This window comes from Bos indicus x Bos taurus, chromosome 3 (assembly GCF_003369695.1).
Source record: "Bos indicus x Bos taurus breed Angus x Brahman F1 hybrid chromosome 3, Bos_hybrid_MaternalHap_v2.0, whole genome shotgun sequence".
Taxonomy (NCBI): Eukaryota; Metazoa; Chordata; class Mammalia; order Artiodactyla; family Bovidae; genus Bos; species Bos indicus x Bos taurus.
In genome coordinates, this window is record NC_040078.1 from 11889370 (window position 1) to 11902522 (window position 13153).

The window sequence follows — 13153 nt, forward strand, 5'->3', positions numbered from 1 at the left end:
CTAATGAGTCTGTTTTTCACATCAGGTGGCCAAAGTATTGGAGCTTCAGCTTCAGCATCAGTCCTTCCAGTGAATATTCAGGACTGATTTCATTTAGGATGGACTGGTTGGATCTCCTTGATGCCCAAGGGATTCTCAAGAGTCTTCTCCAGCACCACAGTCCAAAAGCATCAATTCTTCAGTGCTCAGCCTTCTTTATGGTCCAACTCTCATATCCTTACATGATTACTGGAAAAACCATATCTTTGACTATATGGACCTGTGTTGGCAAAATGATATCTTTGCTTTTTAATGCACTGTCTAGGTTGATCATAACTTTCCTTCCAAGGAGTAAGCGTCTTTTAATTCCATGGCTGCAATCACCATCTGCAGTGATTTTGGAGCCCCCCAAAATAAAGTCTGACACTGTTTCCACTGTTTCCCCATCTATTTCCCATGAAGTGATGGGACCAGATGTCATGATCTTTGTTTTCTGAATGTTGAGCTTTAAGCCAACTTTTTCATTCTCCTCTTTCACTTTCATCAAGAGGCTTTTTAGTTCCTCTTCACTTTCTGCCATAAGGGTGGCATCATCTGCATATCAGAGGTTACTGATATTTCTCCCAGCAATCTTGATTCCAGCTTGTGCTTCTTCCAGCCCAGCGTTTCTCATGATATACTCTGCATAGAATTTAAATAAGCAGGGTGACAATATGCAGCCTTGACGTACTCCTTTTCCTATTTGGAACCAGTCTGTTGTTCCATGTCCAGTTCTAACTGTTGCTTCCTGACCTGCATATAGGTTTCTCAAGAGGCAGGTCAGGTGGTCTGGTATTCCCATCTTTTTCAGAATTTTTCACAGTTTCTTGTGATCCACAGAGTTAAAGGCTTTGGCATAGTCAATAAAGCAGAAATAGATGTTTTTCTGGAACTCTCTTGCTTTTTCGATGATCCAGCAGATGTTGGCAATTTGATCTCTGTTTCCTCTGCCTTTTCTATAACCAGCTTGAACATCTGGAAGTCACGGTTCATGTATTACTGAAGCCTGGCTTGGAGAATTTTGAGCATTACTTTACTAGAGTGTAAGATAAGTGCAATTATGTGGTAGCTTGAGCATTCTTTGGCATTGCCTGTCTTTGGGATTGGAATGAAAACTGACCTTGGGGTAGGGGTAAGTAATTTATAAGAGTAGAATAAAATAGCCATAAGAAAAAATATCAGTGAACTGTATCCCATTAGCAAGAAATTATTTTAATCAAAATTCAGCTTTAAGAGAATGAAAAGTGAACCAAGACATAGAAAATATTTCCACTGCATATCCAACAAAGGAGTAGTATGCAAGAGAGTATAAATTAGAAAAGATTGAATCCCCTCCCTATCACTACACACTCTCCCATACACACACACACACACACACACACACACACACACATACACAGCTAAAACCTTAAACTGGTACTTCACAAAACAGTGTATATAAATGGTTCAAAGGCATGTGAAAATATGTCAAGTACCATTAGCCATCATGGAAACATTAGCCAAAAAAATTGGATACACTATACCCCCATTAGAAAGGTTAAAATTTAAAGGGTAAATACATCAAATATGAGTGACAATGTTGAGAAGATGAAAGGTAGATTGGGATAACCACTGAAAACTTGTTGGCCACTTATCTATTAAATGTGAAAAATACATATAAACCAGGCTCAGCAATTTCATTTGTATGTCTATTTCCAAGAGAAAGGGCTCTTTATGTTTGCAAAAAGACATGTATACAAGTGTTCAAAGCAACATTATTCAACATAACTAAAATCTGGAAACAATGAAAATGTCCATCCACAGTAGAACGGCTAAATGGTGGTACAGTCACACAATGGAATACTACACAGCAATGGAAAATAACGAATTACTGCTATATGTTACAACACGAATAGAACTCACAAAAATAATGTTGACTGAAAGAAGGCAGACACAAAATAGGTCTTACAATATGACCCTAGTAACATGAAATTCAAAAACAAATCTAAACTCTGGTCATAAAAATTAGAATCTTTGTTGTCTTAAAAAAAAAAGATATTGAATAAAAAATGGATGTTGACTGGGAATTAGAAGCATGAGGGAGAAAAATTCTAGGGGCTGAAAATATTCTATACCAGGGTAGTGAATTATGCTTAGATTCCCTCCAGAAAGCAGACCTAAATCTGGAGAGGAGAGAACATCAAAGTAAACTATATTGAAACAAGAAATGTTATATATAACATACTATCTATAATGCTAAGATGAAGATATGGAAAATGTGAGAAAGGAACTAGACTTGTAGATTCATGCGATGATGACCAGTTTTGGTTTCTTTGTTTTTATTTGGCTGGGTCAAGTCGTAGTTGTGGCACACAGAATCTTTTCATTCCAGCACCCAGGCTCTCTAGTTGTGGTTCATGGACTTAGTTGCTCCATGGCATGTGGGATCTTAGTTCCTTGACCAGGGATGGGATGCATGAAACCCATGTTCTCTGAATTGTAAGGCATATTCTCAAAAATCCGTAAGAATGTGTTCTATGTAATCTCTTTGCCTTGACTCACTTCAACCTCAGGATCAACATTCTTGCTCTCTTTTCTTGATCATCTTCTTTTCTCTTAAGGGACATACTAACACTGCTACCTTTCAGATGTCACCAATATTAGTGCTTCTAAAATTTTAATGCATTTATAAACCCTGCTGATTTTGCTGAAATACAAATTGTGTTTCAGGAAGTCTCAGCTGAGGTCCAAGATTCTATATGTCTAACAAGGTGATAACTCTGTTCCTTATCACTGAAACATTTTAAATAATATGAGTCTACACTCTGCCTTCTGCTTTTTTATTTAGGTACTTATAAACCAATTTGTTCAAAAACTCTCATGTTCAATTCTTTGCGACCCCACGGACTGCAGCATGCCCAGGCTTCCCTGTCGTTCACTATCTCACTATTGTTCAAACTCATGTTCATTGAGTCAGTGATGCCATCCATCCATTTCATCCTCTGTCATCACCTTCTCTTCCTACACTCAATATTTCTCAGGATCAAGGTATTTTCCAGTGAGTACACTCTTCACCTCAGGTGGCCAAAGTATTGTTGCTTCAGCTTCAGCATCAGTTCTTCCAATGAACATTCAGGATAGATTTCCTTTAGGATTGACTGGTTTGATATACTTGCAGTACAATGGACTCTCAATATAAAGAAATACTTTCATCCAAATTAATCTCTAGAGTTAAAAAATAAGAATGGTCAAATATAAAACTATGTTTCTCCTCAAGGGCTCAGAGAAATGACTAAAAACTAAGATCACTAAGTGCAGTCTATTGGCCAAGTGAAAAGACTTTTAACCAGAAGAGCATCAAATGTCTCAACTACTACAAAGATGACAGGAAGGAAGAAAATTTTTTTAAAGATCATAAATTCAGAATAAATTCAACCCATATTTTTACTTACAATATACTACATACAGATAAGACATTTTGCCATAGATACAAATAGTAAAAAGACATGGACTTTGTTCTCAAGAAGCTTATAAAATAGAAGGGAAAGGGGAAATAAACAGCTACAGCAAAGTGTGTACAGTGAGGAGGATTTTTAAAAGTTCAGTTAAATTACAATGGCAGTTCAGACAAGGCAGAGACAGCTTCCACTTGTGAATGAGGGAAGACCCTCTGGAGGAAGTAACATCTGAAATAAGCCTGATGATGCACTCACATTTGAATACGTGAAGGATCCTAGGACCTTATTCCATTCAGAATTTAAAATCCCCAACACAGGTTAGAATGACAAATTCTGCAAAAATGCATTTAGCTTAATTGACAACTGATCATTAAGCAAAAAAACACAACAACTAAAAACTCTCTGTAAGGAGAGTGGAAAGGCCATCATCACCTAAGTCTGTTTAAATGTGTCCTGAGTTCCTGGGCAGCTGGGATCTCATTCCAAAGGGAGAACAGAGCTTGGGGATTCACGGTGTGTCCTAATGAGAACAAAGATGGAAGTTACTCTACATGGAGTGGAGGTAAGAAATGACTGCTAAGAAGGAAGAGGGCTGCAAAGAGGAAAACTGATGAGATAGAGAAGAAAAAGGATAGAAAGACAAGTGGGAACTTGAAAAAGGGCAGGAAGGATGGACACAAAGAACTCACCAGTGCTTCCAAAGCCAAAATGCAAGACCTGCCATGAGCACCAGGGTCACAATCACTGCCAAGGCGATCCAGCCCACGGAGCTGCGATGATCTGCACACAGGACACACACAGGTGTCCTCACAAACCCGCCCACTGTTTTACTGCATTTCTGTGCTCTTCCTTTGTTACTGGAGTGTCACCTCAGCCTCTCTTTCTTCCCTATTTCTTCTCTCATCCCTCCTTCACCTAACCTCAAGTTTCCCTATGTCTCTAGGGTTCTCATTTTCAACTCTTATATTTTTTATTTTATTTTTATTCCTTTTGGGTCTGGAGTCCCTAGAATTCCCAATTTTTCATCTGGCTCTTTTACTCTGCCTGAGGACCACCTATTCCCATCCCAGTGGGGCTCCAGTTCTTCCTCACCCCAGTAGAGGATGATGTCCTGGCCTCCTAGACTGCTGTGCCTCACCCGGCAACTCAGGCCAGGTGCCTCAATGGCTTCCACATCCAAGGAAACCCGAAGATACGATGTCCCATCAGAGTTAGGTAAGACATCATTTCTCTGAGTGCCCTGTTGCTCCTGCTCACCCCGCATCCACATCACCCAAATAGGCTTTGGGTAGAAGCCAGAGATGTGACAAACCAGCGTCAGTTGTCCAGGGCCAGGACTGGGGCCAAGGGAGAGCCAGGCTCTGGTCGTACTGCAGAGGACAGGGAAGATAGTCAGATGAGGACTCTAATGCAGACCGAGAAGTTCAGATTTTCACATCAATTTAGATAGGCACACTTTCCCACATTGACCCTGGCCTGATTCCTGGATCAGGAAGATCCTCTGGAGAAGGGATAGGTTACCCACTCCAGAATTGTTGGGCTTCCTTTGTGGCTCAGCTGGTAAAGAATCCACCTGCAATGCAGGAGACCGGGGTTCGATCCCTGGGTTGGGAAAATCCCCTGGAGAAGGGGAAAGGCTTCCCACTCCAGTATTCTTACATGGAGAATTCCATGGACTGTAATAGACCATGGGGTTGCAAAGAATCAAATACAAGTGAGCAACGTTCACTTTCCCATATCTAGGATGGTCACCCATTGTCCCCTCCCCCTCTTAGTTCCTTGTTAGGAAATGAAAAGGTATGATTTTAGAACAAAATATTATTGGAAAAGGGTGTGGGACTAACCTGGTCTCTGGAGATATGCCTTCCTGGCATCAAGAAGACCCAAGAGGAAACGTGGGCAGGTATCACTGAGCAGCTTGTGTATTATTTCCTGGGTTCCTCAGAACAAATTGAATAGTCTTCTGAGGACTTAAGCCCTCTTTCCACCCTCTGGAGAGGACACCCATGACTTGTTCTGAAAGCTCAAGAAGTCTGATCCTTGATAAGCAACCCTCATAAAGCCTACTGGGGCTTCCCCAGCATGCAGCTCACAGCCTTTTGCTATCTGTACCTCAAAGCGATCTGGCAAAGAAAATTAGAGAAAAGAGGGCATAAAAAAGATAAAATTGATCAAGGGATGATGGAAACAGAAGGGAGAATTTCAGATGATTTGAGGAAATGAAGCAAGATTGTTTTCATCACATATTCAGAGAAAGGGGAATTATTGGCAATTGGGAATATAGGAAGAGATGAATGATATAAGGAGGAGGGTAAAATATTTAAAGAAGGCAGTGTAAATTATGTGAGCAAGAGAATAAGGAAGGACTTAATGTGAGAAAGTGGCGGTTGAAATAACCCAGGATGAATGAAATGCAATAGATAACACTGAATATATAGATAATACTGAATATATAGACATAGATGTCTAATTGGAAAACTGGGGAAAGGGGCTGTTGCAAGTGACCAATGGTGCAAGATAATAAGGCACAAGCCTGCAGTCAATGAGAGAGGAGTCTGTAAATAGCAGAAGTCTTAATCCTTCTGAGAAATCAGGGTCTGGATTATACCCTCTTGCCAAAAGGATACAATTGCAATGCTCTGGTGTGGAGAGTTAAGTTTCAGAATTGATCAGAGGCTGTTTCTTAGAGAAATAAACTCAGTAAAACCCACACATCCCCTACCATATCCCCAGTCCCTGTTAAGGAAAATGAACTTACATTCAAATTGCCATTTTCTGGCATGGCTGTAAAATGCCTGAACAAATCTAACGAAGTTCGTGTGCAAATAATTTTGCAGTTCCTTCAACTCTTCATTGCTGAAGTTGCCCTTGGACCAAGGCCACAGGTAAATAAAAGTGCCAGAGTTGCTCTTCCAGCCATGAGTCTGCAACTCACCCAACCAGCCTGAACCCAGACTTTGCACCCAAGAACTGTTGTGAAAGGATAGGACACAGATGACTTTGAAGGAAATGGGCTCCTGAAAGCCTGTGGGAAAAGGACAAAGACTATGAGGAGGGGCATTGGGAAGGAGAGACTGGAGAATGAAAGGTGCCAAAGAAAGGAAACTCAGAATCTAGATGAAAGGCAAGATATCTCAGCAGACACATGTCTGCCCCAGGGCCCTATGTGCTATGAGAACCAAGGGGTCTGGGTCAGGGATGCTCAGGATGAAACTAGGCTGATACTCTCAATCTTCTGGTTTGGGAAACCACCCCAAACACACAGGTATGCACGTGCACACACACACACACACACACACACACACACACACACACACCTACCTTCTGGAACAGAATTCTTATTCTGTTCATTGTCTCCACCCACGAGGAGAGCCAGGAGCAATGGAAGTTGCAGAAATAGCATCTTATTTGCAGATGTTTTTTTCTCTCAGAAAAGTTGGTCTTTGATTTCTGTTCTAAGCAAACCTACCACACAACACCACTACTCTGACTTCCTTCTCTTACCAACGAACCTTCCCTTTATTCACTGTCTGAAGAAAAAAACAAAAACAATCTGCTCCTTCCCTAATCCCCACACCGCCTACCCAAATGCTAGTTTCTCTTCCACTTCTGACTCTCTTCTCTGGCTTCCAAGTTCTCTTCTTGTCACCAGCTTCCATCCTGTTCATCTTCCCCACTCTAACTGTTATGGACCAAGTCTTATGTGGTATTGAAAAGTCAATGTACCAGTAAGGACTTTCTCAACCATGAAATAAAAGCATGAAACTAAATGTCTTCCCAGCAACCTGCTTCAAGTTCTCATGCCACTGCTCTTTTCTGTTACTCTGTCTTTCTCTTGCCTTTTTTTTTTTAATATTTCCTCAAATATTCTCTCCCCCTTTCTCACTCCCACCTACCTCATTCACGCCTCTGAGTTCTCACCCATTGCTTTATTAGCTTTTTCAGGATCCCCTATGATTTCCCTAAGAAACAGTATAAACTGACACATATTCTTCATTATTCTTAGGGAACAGCCAGTAGCCATCACAGAAATCACAGGAGCATTGCAGCATAAAGAAAACCCTCCTCTGTTTGACTTGCATTGACATATAGTCACTCATCAAACAATCACGTAGCACCTGCCTGAGAACAAATATCTGTTACATTTGTGAATCATGTTACACACAATGCAATAAACTTATTCAAAGACTTTTTAGATTCCTTGGGGGATAAAACACTCAAACAAGAATTGTAAATCTTTCTGTGCTGAGACTTATTATAATGTATAAATTCTAGACCAAAAACACACACACACACAAAGCCTTCTTGAAACAACATTTTTCAAAATGGTGACCCTTAACTGTTTTGTTTACCCAACAGGATCTTGACTTCAGAGATTGTCCTGAGGTGTTACATATATAGCCTGTGTGGAAAAAAAAAAAAAAAAAAAAGTTTTAACGAGTAAATTTGAAGATCTTCTGGCTTTATTCAATGATTCTTGAATTGGACAACATCCCATCTAGCAACTACAAAGACACTCAGAGAAACAGCATAAAATGGGAGGTTTTTTACAAAAAGAGCAGGTCAGATGAGCTATTTATCAACAGAAAAGATTATTTTAGACCAGGACATCTTCTTTTTGAAGGGAAGGGAATAACGAGAATTTTATCATGTAGATTGCCTCTTCTTCCTCTGGAGGATGGAGAGGGCCTCACAGGGAGATTATCCCAATGGTGCTGATCAGAAAATCCCAAAATAGTTGATTAAGATTACATTTCTGGTGAAGGTTGGAAATGCAGTTAAGTCAGATATTGAATCTAGATTTGGCATCATGCACTTTACCCAAGTGATTCCACTATGGGCCTGTGGTTTTCTCTTCAACAACCCCTACTCTACTGGATCCCCAACATCTAACAGAGTGCCTGGCAAGTGGTAGGTGCTCAGTGAATATTTTTGAGTGTTGGCATAATTTGATACAGGCATCAAATGATATGGCATGTTATAGTGATCTTCAACATAAAATTATTCAAGACATCAGAAAACATTACTTACCCTTACTTGATGAAGTGATAAACTTTAGAGTTTTACTTCAAATTAAAGTATATGCTAATAAGCATGAAGTTTACATAAAGGGTCCTGCTGTAAATCTCTTATTAATTATGTAAAAAATAATAAACAGAAACCTCAATTAAATGGAGTTGGGAGACCCAAAGTGGGGGCTCTCAAGCTTTCACATGGGACACCATGATTGCGGATGCCAAATTGCAATTCTCTGCTCATCCGGAATAAACCAATCTTGTTTGGGGATACATGTGGTCATCTACTTGTTTTAGGGCAACACGTAACAAGAAGCCACTGGAATATATAGGAAGTAAAGTTAATAGAATATAATGAAGTCATTTATCCAAGATTATTTTCCTACTGGTCTTACCTGAATGCTTCATGCTTGCTTTATCATATGCTGCTGTCTGCTGGAAATGCTGATCTTCCTCATTCATGGTGTTTGTAACTGTCTAAAGTCACTAAAATATTTGTTTATGCTACTTATAACCTGGATAGATGTATTTAGGCTATTTATTTTGTTAATTCTTAGTATATAAGCAAACAAAAATTATTTCAGGCTAATTCAAGGAAGGAATTTTTTTTAATTAAGATTAGAAAATAAAAAGCTAGCAAGAGCTTCACTTGAATATTTGTAATTTTTAAAAGCTGGACAAGCAAAATCACAACTTTTCTTGAAACCATCACATCACTGAAGTATCAGGGCCACCAATTAACCCAAAAGTTAAGGAAAGGCAGATTCCTCCAAGGGAATATGAGATGCAAATCCTTGCTTACTTGGGACAGATGTCAGATGCTACACAAGCCAGTGAGAATAATTCACATAAAATTGTTTGTAAACTCCTAAAGGCATGAGTATCTACACACTGAGAGTTATAGATAAGAGAAAGTCACTCAGTCGTGTCTGACTCTTGGTTACCCAATGGACTACCAGGCTCCTCCATCCATGGGATTTTCCAGGCAAGAACACTGGAGTGGGTTGCCATTTCCTTCTCCATACAGATAAGGGAAATTCACTTTTTTTTCCATGGACCTCACCAGGGTCTCCTGAAAGATTGGAATCAAGGATATAGGCCACAGAAATCTTTCCTCATGGTACAAGACTGAGATCTGAGATAGGCAAGAAGCCCCAACCAGATCTTCTCCACTATCTCCCACACAGAAAAGGAGGGAGGGTGGGAGGGTGGGAGTGTGGGAGGGGGAAAGGAAGAAAGCTCCATTGTCTTCAGGACATAGGTGAAGACACACAGCAGCTGGAGGAAGGAGAAAAGTGAAGAAGTGACACTAAAACAGCCTGTCCTTAATTTTTAGAGGTTCCATCCTGCCGAGAGCAAGGTGGAACACTTAGAAGGCCTAAACCTCAAAACTGAAAGACTAGGCACCTGCCTAAGAATGAGACTGAGTCAGAATAAAAATAATGCTCCTACTCAGTCTCCCAACCAGATGAGCCAGCATGGAGTAGTAGGAACTTTCCACTGCTGCACAAGAGGCAACAGTGTGGTCATAAATCTTGAAGCACTTCACAAAGGAAATACCAAAGGCTGTGAGTGAAGCAGACATTAAGAAAAAGTCTCTATCCACACTGAACAAAGTAATGCTACAGGAATTGGAAGATTGTTAAACAACAACAAAACATGAATCTGGTTAACACCTAACTGACACACTCAGTGTTTCACAAAAGTCTATTTCAAGACCAAAAACTTGGGGGAAAAAAAAAAAAAAACACTGTTTACTTAGTGTCTCTTGTACACAATATAATTTCATTTTAACCAGGAGTTATTAAACACACACAAAAGAGTCATGAAAGTAAAGCATCCAGGAAACTAAGATAGTCTGCACTTGCCATAAGATTTCCTTTGCCCTGGAGACAGTGATTCTAACCAATTAAAACGGACAAACAAATAAAACACACACACACACACACACACACACACTAAACAAACATAGCTTGAAAGACAAAAAGAGAGACAGAACGAAGTTGATTTCCAAAGAAAGGGAAAAGATTTATGTCTTAGAACCATTAAAAGCCCTTTTTCCCTGCTTTTTACATATGAGGTCCCATATTTACATTTTGTTCATTTCAGTTCAGTTCAGTTGCTCAGTCGTGTCTGACTATTTGTGACCCCATGGACTGCAGCACGCCAGGCCTCCCTGTCTATCATCAACTCCTGGAGTTTACCCAACTGAGTCGGTGATGCCATCCAACCATCTCATCCTCTGTCATCCCCTTCTCCTCCTGCCTTTAATCTTTCCCAGCATCAGGGTCTTTTCCAATGAGTCAGTTCTTCACATCAGGTGGCCAAAGTATTGGAGTTTCCGTTCCAACATCAGTCCTTCCAATGAACACTCAGGACTGATTTCCTTTAGGATGGACTGGTTGGATCTCCTTGCAGTCCAAAGGACTCTCAAGAATACTGGACCCCAAAACTGTGTAGCCACCAGTGCTTACACCCTTCACTGTGGACTGGGGAAAACCATGGAGGGGGCAGTTTGAGTTTGGATAGGTAGAAGAGAAACAAGAGTTAATTAACTGAGGAACGGAGTCTGGGACCAACAGGTGAGGAGCTGGGCAAGGTCACCAGGGGACATAACAGGTGGAGGAGGAGAGGAGGAAGCTCAAAAGAGGAAGAGGATGAAGGGAAGAGGAGGGAGGCAGAGGCTAAAAGTGGAGGAGGAGGGAGAGGGAGCTGAACGGGAAGAGTGGGAAGAGGACTGGAAAGAGAAGTGGATCAGAGCCCCTGATTCTTCAGCTCAACTTCCATAGCAGAGTTGATCCTAGTCAGGGGGCAGGAAGCAGCTGGTAATTGAGTCGTTGCCCTACCATGGATCTGCAGTTTCCCCGGCCACTTCACTCCTGAGCATAAACTCAGCTATGATGGATGAAGGACAGATCTGAAGGAGGAGAAAGGACAGGGGCTTCTCAGGAGCTGCCTAAGGAATTCTGAGAACTAGAGAAGCTGAAGAAAAGCAGAACCAGAGGTCAACTTCAGGGGCTAAAGTGGGGCCAGAGGGAAGGTGACCATGACCTGGGGCGGGGCGGGGGGAAGGGGGGAAATTGGGAGAAAATATAGGTGGTCATATAAGTCACTGATAACTATGTGCTCCCTGGATCAAGAAACTCCAGAAGAGAAAACCAGAATAGGTGAGATAAACCCTAATTAGAATTCAAGTTGACAGGATACAAGGGAGTCAAGTATTCTTCCCTGGGTGACCAGACCTCCCCGGGTTCCTCCCTCTTGATTCACTGGTGCTTAGGCCATCAGAATTCTTCTGTTCTTTCTAACATCTCTTATTTAGTGCTTCTCCAAACAACAAACACCGTCACAACTCTTGAATTCCTTCTCCTCAGGACCCAGATGTGAGCTTCTCTCCCCACACTGTCTCACAGGCTCATCTTACATCCTTCTCCCTGCCCAAAGAAACCCCAACTTCCCTTCTAAAGAAATCCACTGCCTCTTATACCAATTTATCTTTTACTGACCTCATTTTCCCTCCCACTCTGCATCAAGTTTTCCCTTGCCTTTTCTTTCTTCAATCATTTGATCTGTGTGCTTCTCACCCACCCCACCTCTCACCACAGAAAATATTTTCCCAAAAGGAGCTTTGGACTGAGAGTCAAGATGAACTCCTGAGTGGATACCTGCTGGACATGGTGTATTGGAGAAATTATATCAGCATTCTGAGTTCAGTTTTCTTATCTGTAAAAATGACTGAGTGGGGAAAACTGAGCGTTTTCTAATATGAAATTTGGCTCCAGCGTTTTTGGTCCTTACTGGACTCCTGCTCTTTCCCACCTGTGTGTTCTCCTCTTTGCCACTCTACTCTCTCCTTCTTTCTCACTCTTCTGTGTTTTCCTAGTCATTCCTCTAAACCTTTATCTCAGCCCCCAGTCCTCTTCTCCATCTTCTTATTGTCCCTACCCATTCAACCCAATTACAGTATTCCTTTCTAACTCACTTTCAAATCTAAAGCATTGTTTTATCACGATTGTTAGATTTCTATGTATAAGAACATGAAACACAGTTATGAATTCTTTTTTCTTTTTGTTAGAAATATTGTTCAACAAATGCCGGTACTATGTTTTAATGTTTATTTATTTATTTTTTTGACTGCACTAAGTCAAAGTTGCTTTGCATGGGCTTTCGCTAGTTGCAGCGGGTGGGGGCTACTCATTGTGGTGGGTTTTCTTCTCATGGAGTATGGGCTCTAGGTGTGATGGCTTCAGAAGTTGCAATGCACAGGCTCAGTAGCTGGGGCACATGGTCTTAGTTGCTCCATGGCATGTGAAATCTTCCAGGACCAGAGATTGAATGCATGTCCCCTACACTGGAAAGCAAATTCTTATACATTGTGTCACCAGGGAAGTCTATAGTTATGGATTCTATTTCTGGCAAGATGGCACATTGTGTAACTTGAATAGACTAAGAAATTCAAGATAAAAAAAAATGTCTTTTCATTCTTTTTTTGAATACATAGCTGCCCTCTTGATGAAATAAGGGAATCAAACATAGAAAAAAACAGACACCCAGAGATACAAACAGGAAATGATGCTCGGGCATACCAGACATCCTGGGTATTCCCTAGGGGGTTGGCTATTGCGGTTACTTGGATCAGGAAGCAAGGCCTTGGGACTTCCCTGGCAGTCCAGTGGTTAAGAC

General features: G+C 41.0%; 1 pseudogene; it reads right to left on the bottom strand.

The window, feature by feature from the left end:
• Positions 1-3636: 3636 nt before the first annotated feature.
• LOC113890421 lies at positions 3637-6944 on the bottom strand (annotated as a pseudogene).
• Positions 6945-13153: the final 6209 nt, after the last annotated feature.